Here is a 12,461-nt window from a genome sequence, read left to right as displayed (position 1 = left end):
CAGTGCTTGAGTAGACAAGGGTAATTTAAAAGCAACATTGGGTCACTACGAATAAAAAAAATGACAAAGTCTTATGCTCCAACTGTTCATTCATGCACAGAATAATAATAATACTTTGCACTTATATAGGATATTTGTATGCGTGTATGTATGAGAGAGAGACTATACTGCTTGCTAGTGATTGGACCTACAGATATGTTAAAGGGCCTTCTACAAGTTTAATTGACCTCCTTTAGTTCAAGCGGTAGTGGACTGTGCTTTTAGATCTGAAGTTTCAAGGGTCTAATCCTAACTTCTGAAGCATATGTGTGTGATTTATTTAACAGTTTTGTGTGTTGTCTTCAGCACAAGGATTGATTACACCTTCAACCATTACATCGCAACTGAGGGGGAAAAACAAACAAAAAAAAACCCAGGACTGCCTGAATATTTTTATTTTATACTGTTTGGTTATCCTTCCCAGAACAGCTGATTCCTCCTGATCTTTGTTAGTCTTGGTCAGGAACATCAGCTATTGAAGAATAAAGGAAAAAAACTTCCTAACTGACCCCACTCTACCACATTGCTTGGTAGGGAAAGCAGGTATGCAGCATTATTAATGATTCATTCTTTATTAAATGTTCATTATTAAGTTTACACATAACATAAAAATGAAGGTTCAGGTGCATGACACTGGCTGAAAAGAATAAAGGAAAAAGTCCTCCCAGAAGAACCTCTTAGGGCAGAGGGAACTGCCTTTAACTGATTCCTCCTAAATAGAGGCCAAATTCTTGAAGATGAAGGGGATATTTTTTTAATAAAGAGTAGAAGATTTGGTCTTAAGAAATTCAGAGAAGAAAGAAGCTCTGATGAAGACTAAAATCTCTAAGTTGTGGGGTCTGGCTACTCAGTGGGCCTGATCCGGCAGTTCTATAACAGGCAAACTCTCAGTGATTCAAGCAAATACTATCAGGTCAGGCTCCACTGTAAATATTTGAGCATAAAATTCTAGCTCTGAAGCAACATCCTCGTCTGCCTTCTGTGGAAAAGAGTTCATTATAATTTAAAACGACATATGAGTTTTGCAGGGTGCATCAGCACTTTGTATTGTCGTGCTCAGCAAGTTAGAAATAATAACCAAAGGATACTAATACAATGTTGCCTGTATTTACAGATAAAGTGAATGAAAAGTTCAGCCTCTGACACAGAACTAAAAGACAAAAATCACACTTAATAGTTCACAGCTGCTTGCTTTGTAAATTGTATTATGTTTTGTTGACTCTGTACTGTAAATGATTAATCATCATTTAAGTAATACTACAGCACTTGAGATGCAAGATATAGGGCATCCAGATTTTGCCCTTCTGAAGGCTGCAATGGCAATACCATATACCTAAGGGTTGCAAGTGTTGTGTATAAAAGGGGCCTCACAGGTAGCTGTCCTAATTTTAGGCATAGTCCGTGAAGAGTACAGATTACATGGATGTACTGAATCTAAATAGACTAGATGATTTGCCTTATCTTGTGCCCTAGTGCAGGGGCCAAACACAACCCCAGTCCTTAATTCTGGCAGAACAAGGCCTGCTTGAGAATAGTGCACAGAGTGGCTGACACTGGCTTTCCAAAAGGAAGAAAACAAGGCCTTTGCACAGAGCAGAAGAGCTGGTGCACCACTGAGACAGCATATGTTTTCATCCATGCAGTGGCTGTAGCAGTGACCCTGTTTCCCCTGCTCACGCACCTTGACTTCAGGAGCACTCGCTAGGCCAATGTGTCTCCAACACCCGCTAACCCATGGGTTTGTGTCTGAAAGGCATATTCTAATCCTGAGTATGGAAACTATTTCTAGGATAAAATTATTAGTTACTCTTTTTCAGCAAAGGGGAAAATCAGAACCATTTATTCCAGTGGGAGCAAGATCAGATATTTTATCTGTAACTCAAACCTTTGTGTGATTACTTCCCATCCAATCCCCACATGCACTGCATGGTCTGCACTGCAAAGTTACGTTAACTGTTGATGTACATCGCCTTGCATCAACCTATTTAGGCATGTGTCTACAATCAAGTTTGTCTCCGGCTGATGTAAGCACCCCATTATAGAGACACAGTAAAACAACTTCCCTGAACAGCATAGAACCACAGTCAACTATTTGGGTACACAGTGTGAATATAAACACTGCATGGCTTATGTCGACTCAACAGTCCTCCTGCCACTGTCTCAGTCCCTACAACAGTAACTGCTTTGCTCATAATTTTAAACTCCTGCCAAGGGGCTGCAGAGACAGGAAGCTCTCCCCACCTTTAAAAAACCTGTGTGTTTTTTAAATGCCCTTTCCTGGTTGCCCACCTTGACGGGCACACCTAGCAACTCACCTTTGTTGCTTGCTTCCAGCCAACCGTGGCTCCAGGCACACAGAGAGGTACTAGACATGCTCCTGCCCAGTGCAGGCAAGAAGTTTTGGATCTCCTGGCCCTGTGGGGAGAAGAGGCTGTACAAGCATAGCTATGGAACAGCCATAGAAATGTGGACATCTATGAGCAGACGGAGACATGGAGGACGTGGACAAAGGGCATGACAGAGATCAGCTGCAGTGCGGCATGAAAGTGAAGGAACTTCTCGAAGGATAGTACCCAGTGAGGGAGGCCAACGAAACATCTGGTGTTGCCCTGCACACCAGCCTCTTTTACAATTAACTGCATTTTATACTTGCTGAGACTGAAAGTGCCGCACAGGTTTGTGGGATATTTAAAAAAACTAAAATTATGGGTTGTGGGAAGGTAGTATGGGATGGAAAAATTGAATTCTGGGAACTTGACTCCTAGCTCCCAGAAATCTCTGGCTGAATCATTACTGTCCTGTAAAACAAAGGACATTGTACTGGACCACGGCATGCAGCACACTGGGATAGCTACCCATGGTGTACCACACTTTACATCAACTCAAGCACTCCTGGTGAGTACTGTCATAGTTTCAAAGCAACTGCACCTGTATTCCCTCTCTGTATTCCCAGTTAAACTTCCAGCTCCATGCCATCCTGTCTTTTGGGAGGAGACCTGCATCTTACTCCCTTCTGATTGAGGATTTTAAGGCTATATAGCTTTCTGCCTTACACTGTGATATCCCCAGCAAACCAGACTGCCTAATAAGCCAGTGCCTGCACTTTGCTTTCTCTCTGAGGGCTACAACCCCTGTATTGCTCACTATTATAAGTTACCAGCCAGCTCTTTGTAAGCAAGTACATTTATTTTTAAGGTAAAAGCATTACAGAGAAAACATTAAAACAATAAAAGAACCTACACACATACTAAAAAGGTCACCAGAGGCCACCCCCAGCTCCAACCTAGGACTCTGGTAGACTTGAGTCCTTCAGAACCTACAAGTGAGTTTTCCCCTTGGTTACAAATTCATCCGTCTTAGACCCCAAACCATCACCCAGACTCTGCATATCAGCTGTTTCTTTATACAGCTCAAGCCTTTGATCTTGGCTTTCTGTAGTGGGTAATAAGCGGATAATGACCCTTTCTCCTTTACAGAGTTAGGAAATTTTCATTAACCTCTCCAAAGGGATTCCCCAGGAAATCCACTTAACACTTATTCTCCTAAAAGTCCATATTTTTCTGGCACATTTTCGATATAGTCTTTTGAACTTCCAGGTCTTACATCTGTCACAAGTACACATGGGGCCAATGCAAGCAACCAAGTCTGCATGCATCCGAGTGATATACAGTACAAGCTTCAGCATCTGTATGCTGACATAATTTGCGTCAACTGAAGTTTATAGTGTAGACATGACCTTATTTACAACATATTGTCAAATGAGATAAGGAACAGTACAGATTAGCTTTACATTTCACTTTCCTTGTGTTTGTGGATTTGAATTAGATATTGTTTTTGTGAACTTTTATCCAGTATTTAAGGCACACAAAACACATTTAAAACACCGCAAAGATTGAAAAATGGCATTATTTTTCTTTTGACCTGTTTATTCTAGAAAGCCTGTAGAAGTCTTGTTAACTGAAGTTTTCAGAAAAGGCTGACTTCAGCCTACTCATTCTGGACATCTGGGACGAACAAAACAACAATAATTAAAACCCACCATGGAGTATGTTGCTCTACCCTTCTCTGTGGGTTGCATATTGCAACAGGAAACTTGTAATTTGACTATCCAGAAGGAAACGCTATATACTACAACAGAACAGCTAATAGTGGAAATGTAACAAAGTCTTGTCTTAAGTGTTTCATCACTTTCACATTACAAAGAGGGCAAGAGGCAGAATTTAGTGGCTTGTATGGTTCAAACTATTTTAATAGGCAGTGCAGGAATTCAACATATCAGAAATAGAGTTCACAGTAGCAAGCAGAGACTGTTAAATTATGTGTCCTGCTTTATGTAACTACAGCATTGTTTAAAAAATATATTGTCCAGTACAGATAACAGAAATCTGAAAGTACAGACTATGCCAAATACTAGTTCTTTACCCATCATATGTATGTAGGACAAGGGAAATGATGTCATTCTTTTGGACACTTTGTTTAGTTTATGTAAGTTTCTAGTTCATACCTTCAGAATACTTTGATAATAACTATGGAAAAGTTACTTTTAAATAATAGGTTTAATTTTACTTACAGAACTGATTATATTTTTTTCTTGTGGTGGGAGGGAGGGAGAGACATATTTTGTAGTTCTACCTCTGTATTTGCATGTTAATACAACAAAAATGCAGAGACTCTTATATGACTCATATTTAATGTTTCATGTTTTTCTTTTTAAGTATTAGACACATTTTAATTTGCACAGCAATAATAATATAATAAACATAATTAACTCTAATAATAAAGTCAATTTAACCAGTTATCCAAGTATGGTCATTAATATCATTACTTGTAATATATTAAGCAAAACATTTTCAGGAATTAGTAACACTTTTCTGAGAAAAATACTTTAAATGCAAATGTCTAGTAACTTATAACCTATTGTCAAAAAATGCTACCATCGGCACCATATTTATGATATGTTGTTGCAGAAGATGATGCCAGAATATGTCTAAACTAGGATACAAGATGGAGTTTTGTTTGTTTGTTTGTTTGTTTTTAGAATATTTTAGTTACCACATTCTAACTAAAGGTTCTAAATCTTTAGTGTAAACAAGACAAGTTGTACTTTGGCATGTGTTAACTGGCTGAGTATTAACTGCTTGGGGCTATAGAGCCAATAGAGTCAAATCTGTGGCTCCAGCAAAGGGCTTCTTTTGCCAGAATCATTCTTGGGTGGGGGAGGAGGGGAGATGGGGGCACCTGACTCACAGGGAATTCTCCTGTATGGGTGGGATTTTCAGTTAGGTCAACACTGAGTGCTTTTGAAAATCTTGTCCTGTGTGTCTATGTTTCTGATGTTGCTATAAAGAGAGAACCACACCTAAACTGTACATATACCAAAGCTCTATTTTAAACTCAGGGCTCCAGTTACATACGCATTGCTCTCTTTATTTTCTCACCACAAACCCCAGGAAAAATACAGCCTTATATTTCTACAGTTAGTAGAGGGCTTTATTTCAAAAATATGTATATTATTTGTTTCCCTGTTGTAAAATTAATGTTGACACTATATTTTTTGAATGAATGACTCTCACAGATCTTGGGAGACAGGCCAGTCCTCACTTATAGACAGCCCCGCAACCTGAAGCAAATACTCACCAGCAACCACACACCACACAACAAAAACATTAACCCTGGAACCTATTCTGGCAACAAAGCCCGTTGCCAACTCTGTCCACATATCTATTCAAGGGACATCATCATAGGACGTAATCACATCAGCCACACTATCAGAGGCTCATTCACCTGCACATCTGCCAGCAATACCCCTCTGCCATGTAGATTGGCCAAACCGGACAGTCTCTACGCAAAAGAATAAATGGACACAAATTAGACGTCAAGAATTATAACATTCAAAAACCAGCTGGAGAACACTTCGACCTCCCTGGTCACCCAATTACAGACCTAAAAGTTGCAATTCTCCAACAAAAAAACTTCAAAAACAGACTCCAACAAGAAACTGCAGAACTGGAATTAATTTGCAAATTGGACACCATTAAATTAGGCTTGAATAAAGACTTGGAGTGGATGAGTCATTATACAAAGTAAAAACTATTTCCCCATACTAATTTTTCCCCTACTGTTACTCACACCTTCCTGTCAACTGTTGGAAATGGGCCATCCTGATTATCACTACAAAAGTTTTTTTTCTCCTGCTGATAATAGCCCACCTTAATTGATTAGTCTTGTTATAGTTGGTATGGCAACACCCTTTTTTCATGTTCGCTGTGTATATATATCTTCCTACTGTATTTTCCACTGCATGCATCCGATGAAGTGGGTTTTAGCCCACAAAAGCTTATGCCCAGATAAATTTGTTAGTCTCTAAGATGCCACAAGTACTCCTCGTTCTTTTGACTATTTAAAGTATGTGCCAGTATTTGTGAAAGATGTGGCAGTGAAACGTGTGGAGACTGAAGATCCCTACTTATCCAAAGAAGGGAAGAGGCACGGGAAACCTTCCAACAAGGGAAGAGGCACGGGAAACCTTCCTCACACCATGTTACTGTGCCTGAACCCCAAACAGAAGGACTACCCCAGTGGAGAGAGAGTAGTTTACTTTCTGTAGTTTATTCAATCCTTGCCAAATTCTGCTGTCAGTGATACCAATGCAACCCAGTGAAAGGCAAAAGGATTGGCTGGATCTTACTGAGAGGAAAGTTCAGTCCTTTGATTTCATGCAGTCGACCCTAGTAGGTGCAGAAGTTCACCTTCTGTAGCTAGAGGAGATGCAATGCAGTGCATATTTCACACACTTATTCCTGATGAGCTGTGAGGAGAAGGGCCATGCCTTTTTTCAGGACTCCAGTGCTTCTCTTGAAGGCTGGCTCAGAGAATGCTTCCTGCTAAAGAGTAAGGGAGCGTGCAAATGGAAAATGCAGGGGGTGGCCAGCATTCCACATTGGATTTAAATATAAATAGAATTAAAAACAATTGCACTCCCAAATAAACTGCTTTATCAACCATATCCCTTAGTTCTTCAGGAAATAGATGCTGCAGGCTTCCAAGAGAGAAGAGAACCACATGTCTGTTTTATACCAACCCCCAAGAGCAATATTTAATGACCCCTTGGAACAAAAGGCTTTCAAATAAGCCAAACAACTAAATCCTTTCTGCTGAGATCTGCTGACTGTCACATTGCTAATGATACAACCAACCAACAATATTTAATTTTAATCCTGCAAGGAGTTCTGTTCCTGGAGTTCCTCTTTCACTTGCTGAAGTATCATGCTTTGATCTCCCTGAAAATGTAACAGCAATTATTTTATTTACACCTTAGTTCAGAAAAAGGTGATTATATTTTTCTGCTTTACACCACAGTTAACATATTCCTCTGTAATTAAAATATACATTATAGCTAGACACATTCAAAGATCTCAAAGTGCTTTTAAAACATGATGTAATCCTCACAACATCCCTATGAAGCAAGGAAGCATTAATTAATCCCCCTCTGTGGAGAGCACAGAGTTGGACCCAGGATTCCTGACTCCTAGCTCCCTGTTCTAGCCCTCCCCCCATTGGTAAACAGGTCCTTCAAATGGATGTAGTCAAATCTCAGTCAGTGGCTGGTTTCCTTATTTAATTATGTTTGCATAGAGAAAATAGCAAAAACAATAAGAATAATACTGTGAACTTCTATATCATCTTTCACCTAAGAAGTTCAAGGTGCCTTACACACAGTAACTAGTTAAGCCTCACAAAACCTCAGTGAGATAGGGAGGTAATATTATATCTGTTATGCAGATGAACAGAGTAAAACACAGAGGAGTCAAATGATTTGCCTAAAGTCATACAGCAAATCAATGGAAGAGTCACAAATAAAACTCATAAGTCCAAACTACACAGCCCCTTTGCTACCCAGTATGCTATCAGTAGAATAAAAGCAACTGTTTTGATTTTTGCTTTATAATATTAGGAAAATATTCATAGGGGAGACACACACACAAAAGGAAATGTAACCCAAGCTCAGAATAGACCCAAAAATTACAATGATTTCACAAGGGATTGAGAAATATATTCAAGGGCTGGCTAAAATACATGAAAGGATGATTTCAGCTTCTTGTAGTTTTTGCATATCCTCTTGAAGAATCCATTTATTCATGTGAAAATGGGAATAACACTTAGTTATCTAACTCACAAGAGTTTTGTAAGGATTAATTAGTTAATTTGAGGTTATTTTTATTGTTTTATTAATTATTACTCTTGTACCCTGTCCTAGGAAATATGTAGGCAATAGGAACATTGATTTTCAAATGGTATTTCTTTTCCTTTAGCTCCACTGTTATTTACTATTTTAACAAAGTTACAGTGTCCATGGAGCCGTATTCAAGATGGCCACTCAACTGTTTCATACATAATACTTCCTGAAAGAGACAAGCACCAAGCAACATAAAAAAAGATTGTTCAGTTCACCGAAAATATTTCTTGGACTGAACCCAACAGGGATTAGCATTAATTTCTGAATGGGTAGCAAAGACTGGAGCAACTGCCAAGCTTTCAGATGCTAACATGACAGGTTGCTTCATTCATTTTTCCAGTCATTCTGGTGCCATATTATAGAGTATGCTGGATTACAACAAAAATAATAACAATAATATTATGCATTTTGACAATATTTTCTATCCAAAATGATCTCCAAGTGCTTTACAAAATTTACTAACCATACGTACAGAAATGATGTCACCCACTACTGAAGTGCAGCTATCGTGAGAAGCAGCTACTGATTAACAGTACACAACAAAATTACACATCAGTTTAGGGTCAGGAGGGAGGAAAGACTATCCTACAACACAAATAATGTGCACTTGTTTTTTAAATATTTTTGTCTTTTTGCCTTCCTGACAATAGTTCTGTAGCCTACAAGGAAATGACACTTTGAATAGAGGCATAAATCTGAAAATCTGCCTCATTTGTGCTGTTGGTTATGTGTAGTCAAGGCTGCATGTGTTTCAGTGGTAGCAGCAGAGCTCCATGAGGGTTGGCGTGCATAATGGTTTCCTTTGCAACTCAGTAGTTTTCATTAACTTGCTACCATTTGAAAGCAACAAAAACGGACAACCCGGGGGAAAAATTAGGGGGACATTCCTTTTGACTACATGGAAACATGGAGTAGGAAGGCCCTGAGAAACAGATAAATAGGAACAATTTAACTGCAGATTTTCACTCACCATTCTACTGAGACTTGTCCACATGCATATGAGTCCTCCCACCAGAGGTGACCTTATAGTTTGCAGGCCCCAAGTAAGAGACAGGCTTCAAGATGGGCAAAGGATTGGTCAGCAGAGATGCCTTCTCTTCCAGTTTCACTGGCCCAGGGACTGTTAGTCTATGTTGTGGTACCCCAAAGCACAGGGCCCTAAGCTGTTGTTTGTGCTTAAGGTTGATCCTTTCTCCCTCACCCAATACAGGTTACACTCAATCTGCTAGGAAAACCTGCACACACAGACCTAGTGTCATGGCTGACTTTGTCTCTCACACCAGGAGTAGCTGAAGCTACCATTTAAACAACAGCACCATCTACTGATTATAAAACATTACAGAACATTATATAACTCACAGATATTATTTAGATTAGCTATCTTCTTGGCATGTCCTGACACTTCATGAAGGAGCTGTAATATTTGCCGGCAGTAATTCTTTGCCTCAGGAAGGAAATCTCTTGGCTGTAGAGGAGACACTGTTTTCCTTTGGAAAACTGTATCAAAGCTTGTGAAAACAAGACAAAATTAGACAATGACATTTTAGGCACTTCAACCTTCGGGAGATGCCTGTTCTGCTTCTGTACAGATCTTGATGCTGTTAACTACTGAGCAGTGCATCTGCAATTTTTCCGTTTCACAGCTTTTTTCAATCATGGGAATAAGCTTTAAACTGTCTTTTGAGCTAACCTCGTTATTATTAATTTTTCATAATTTCCTTAGAGAAACCTCTTTCTATCCTAAATGAGAACACTACTCACCTCCCTCAGTTATAGCAGTCCCTCATAATGACCATATCCCATCAGTTGACTTCCAGCAAAGCGTTGTCAGGGACACTTATGACTTGATCAATGGGGACAAATCTGTGTGAATAGGTGAGTCTTTCACCACACTCTTGAGGTTGTAAAATTAGGGCTTAGCCTGATCTCTAGCAGCAGTCAATTCCTTAGCCACAGCTCCTTTACTGACAACACTCTAAACCTGAGGTGCCAAACACAGTCTTTGTCAGCTGAAGCATCCTATTTGCCGATGGGGGACAGAAAGAGAAGTAGACCCTAAGATATCTGGGTCTCAAGATTTCTGAAGGGCTCTGTGATCTTCTGCACAATAGAGACTAATAAGTATGATGGATCTTCTTGCAAAAAGCAGCTTTTTCCCACCTCCCTTTCCTTTGGTTTTATAGGATTTTTAATGGTCTTTGATGATATGTCTGCCTTTTCTTACTCAAAGGGATCTGATTTGTTTGGACCCAAATTTTATGTTGCCCAAAATCCACACACCAAAACAGCAGTAGGAAGATAGCCCCATTGAGGTATAAGAAGAAATCACAATCACATCCAAATGCCCCTTCTACAGGAAAATTTTTACTGGTGTGCTGCAAAAGTAGGGCTTGAGCTTCCATTCCTCATGTACACATAATTCCTACCAAAGTCAATGGATGTTCCATATGAAAAATGGTTGTAGGCTGTGGCCCTGGAAATGTACAAAGGATTTCTCAACAATTAGTGCAACAGAGGATCTGTTATAGTGTTTACCTAAGACTAAGTAATGCTGATACTAAATTATACTTTGCTCACAGTAGGGAAGAAAGATGGATTTGTGGTTAAAGCACAAAACTAGGATCAGAGGAGCTGTTCTACCCCAGCTTAGTGACATACTTGCTGTATGTCGGTCAGCAAATTACTTAAACTCTCTGCAGAACAGTTTACTCAATTATAAAACTGGGATAAAATATTTCTTTGATGAGGTGTTGGGAAACTTATTTAATATTTATAAAGTGCTTTGAGATCCTAGAATGAAAGATGATATAAAAGTGCAAAGTATTATTATAGTTTGGAGAACTATGTTTCATTATTTAGTTAATTCCATTTGGAGTGAGATTGTCTCAATATGTACTAACATCACCCAATGCCTCTGATGGCACCAGCTCTAATGCCAATAATAGCAGCTGTTTGGCCATAACACAGATATCCAATATTAATAACACAGTATTGCTTATTCCACATGAAGTATCCAGTTTCTAGGTGAAAGTGTTCGGGTGTAACCTGTTGTTAACATAGGATACTTATTCCTCCCTTTCCCTTTGTTGTAATACAAGTGATCCAAAAGGAGAGCTACAGAAAACTTGACCATTGTTGACATTTGTGGAGCAATATAGGATTCTCATTGCCATTAACACACTCATTATCAGTTAACATAAGGAAAATTAACCTAAATTAATAAGTTTGGAGATAGTTGTAATTAACTTGCTTCTGTTAAAAATCATTAATGAAAAAAGTAAAAATATTTTGAAATTTGATGTTTGTTGAAACTCTGTCTCTCTTCTTCAATCCTTGTCTTTTTCTCCCTGTGATTTTGTGCATTATATATATATATGTATACTGCTAAGCAACGAGGAAGAACTACATGATATTTCAGGAACTATTTAGAAATAGTAAATGTGGAAGTTACTTCTGCAAGAGTTAATCATTTATTTCTTTCACTCTTTTATACCTTTGAATCACTCTGAAATGACTAATTGTTTGGCATTTCCTTCTTTTCTGTTTTAAGTGGCTGAGCTTTGGCATCACTGTTTTGCCATTTCAGTTTTGTGGTTTCTGTAGGAATTTTCTTCTGTAGCTAGTTTTTATTTTGTTCCTCTTTCTTGGTGTAATAGCTTATTCTCCTTTCTAGTTCTTTCATTGCTGTACAGTATGTGGGCCAAATTGTGTCTCCATTTATGCCTATGCAATCGATAGACTTCAAATGATAGTAAATAATGGTATGAACATATATGGACCAATTTCACTCCTGGGTAAGCAGATGCAAATCCACTGAATTCTCTCAGTGAATGTTGCAGCTCCACTTAAGTCAGTGAAATAACTATGAGCAGATTTTGGCATTCTCTCTCTCAGCATTGGCTAGCTTTTTAACTCTACCTTTGGATACATACAGCAAATTGGTTTCAAATGGTCTCCCTTGAGGGCAGAAGAAGCAGTATGAGCTACCAGTATCTAGCTGTTTCCTCTATTCATTTACCTGTATGTCTATGAATACCTCAATATATTCCTGTGTCTATTATTATTGTGTCCATTACTTTTCTAGATCACTAGTTTAAATCAAATATGCTTGGCCTAAGGAGATTCAGGGTTATTCTGGGGAGAAGTGGGGAAGGTAGTATATACTTTCTCCACCCCTGCATGGCCA

The sequence above is a fragment of the Malaclemys terrapin genome, chromosome 17 (genome assembly GCF_027887155.1).
Source record: "Malaclemys terrapin pileata isolate rMalTer1 chromosome 17, rMalTer1.hap1, whole genome shotgun sequence".
NCBI classification, from domain to species: Eukaryota; Metazoa; Chordata; order Testudines; family Emydidae; genus Malaclemys; species Malaclemys terrapin.
This window is presented reverse-complemented; position numbering follows the sequence as displayed.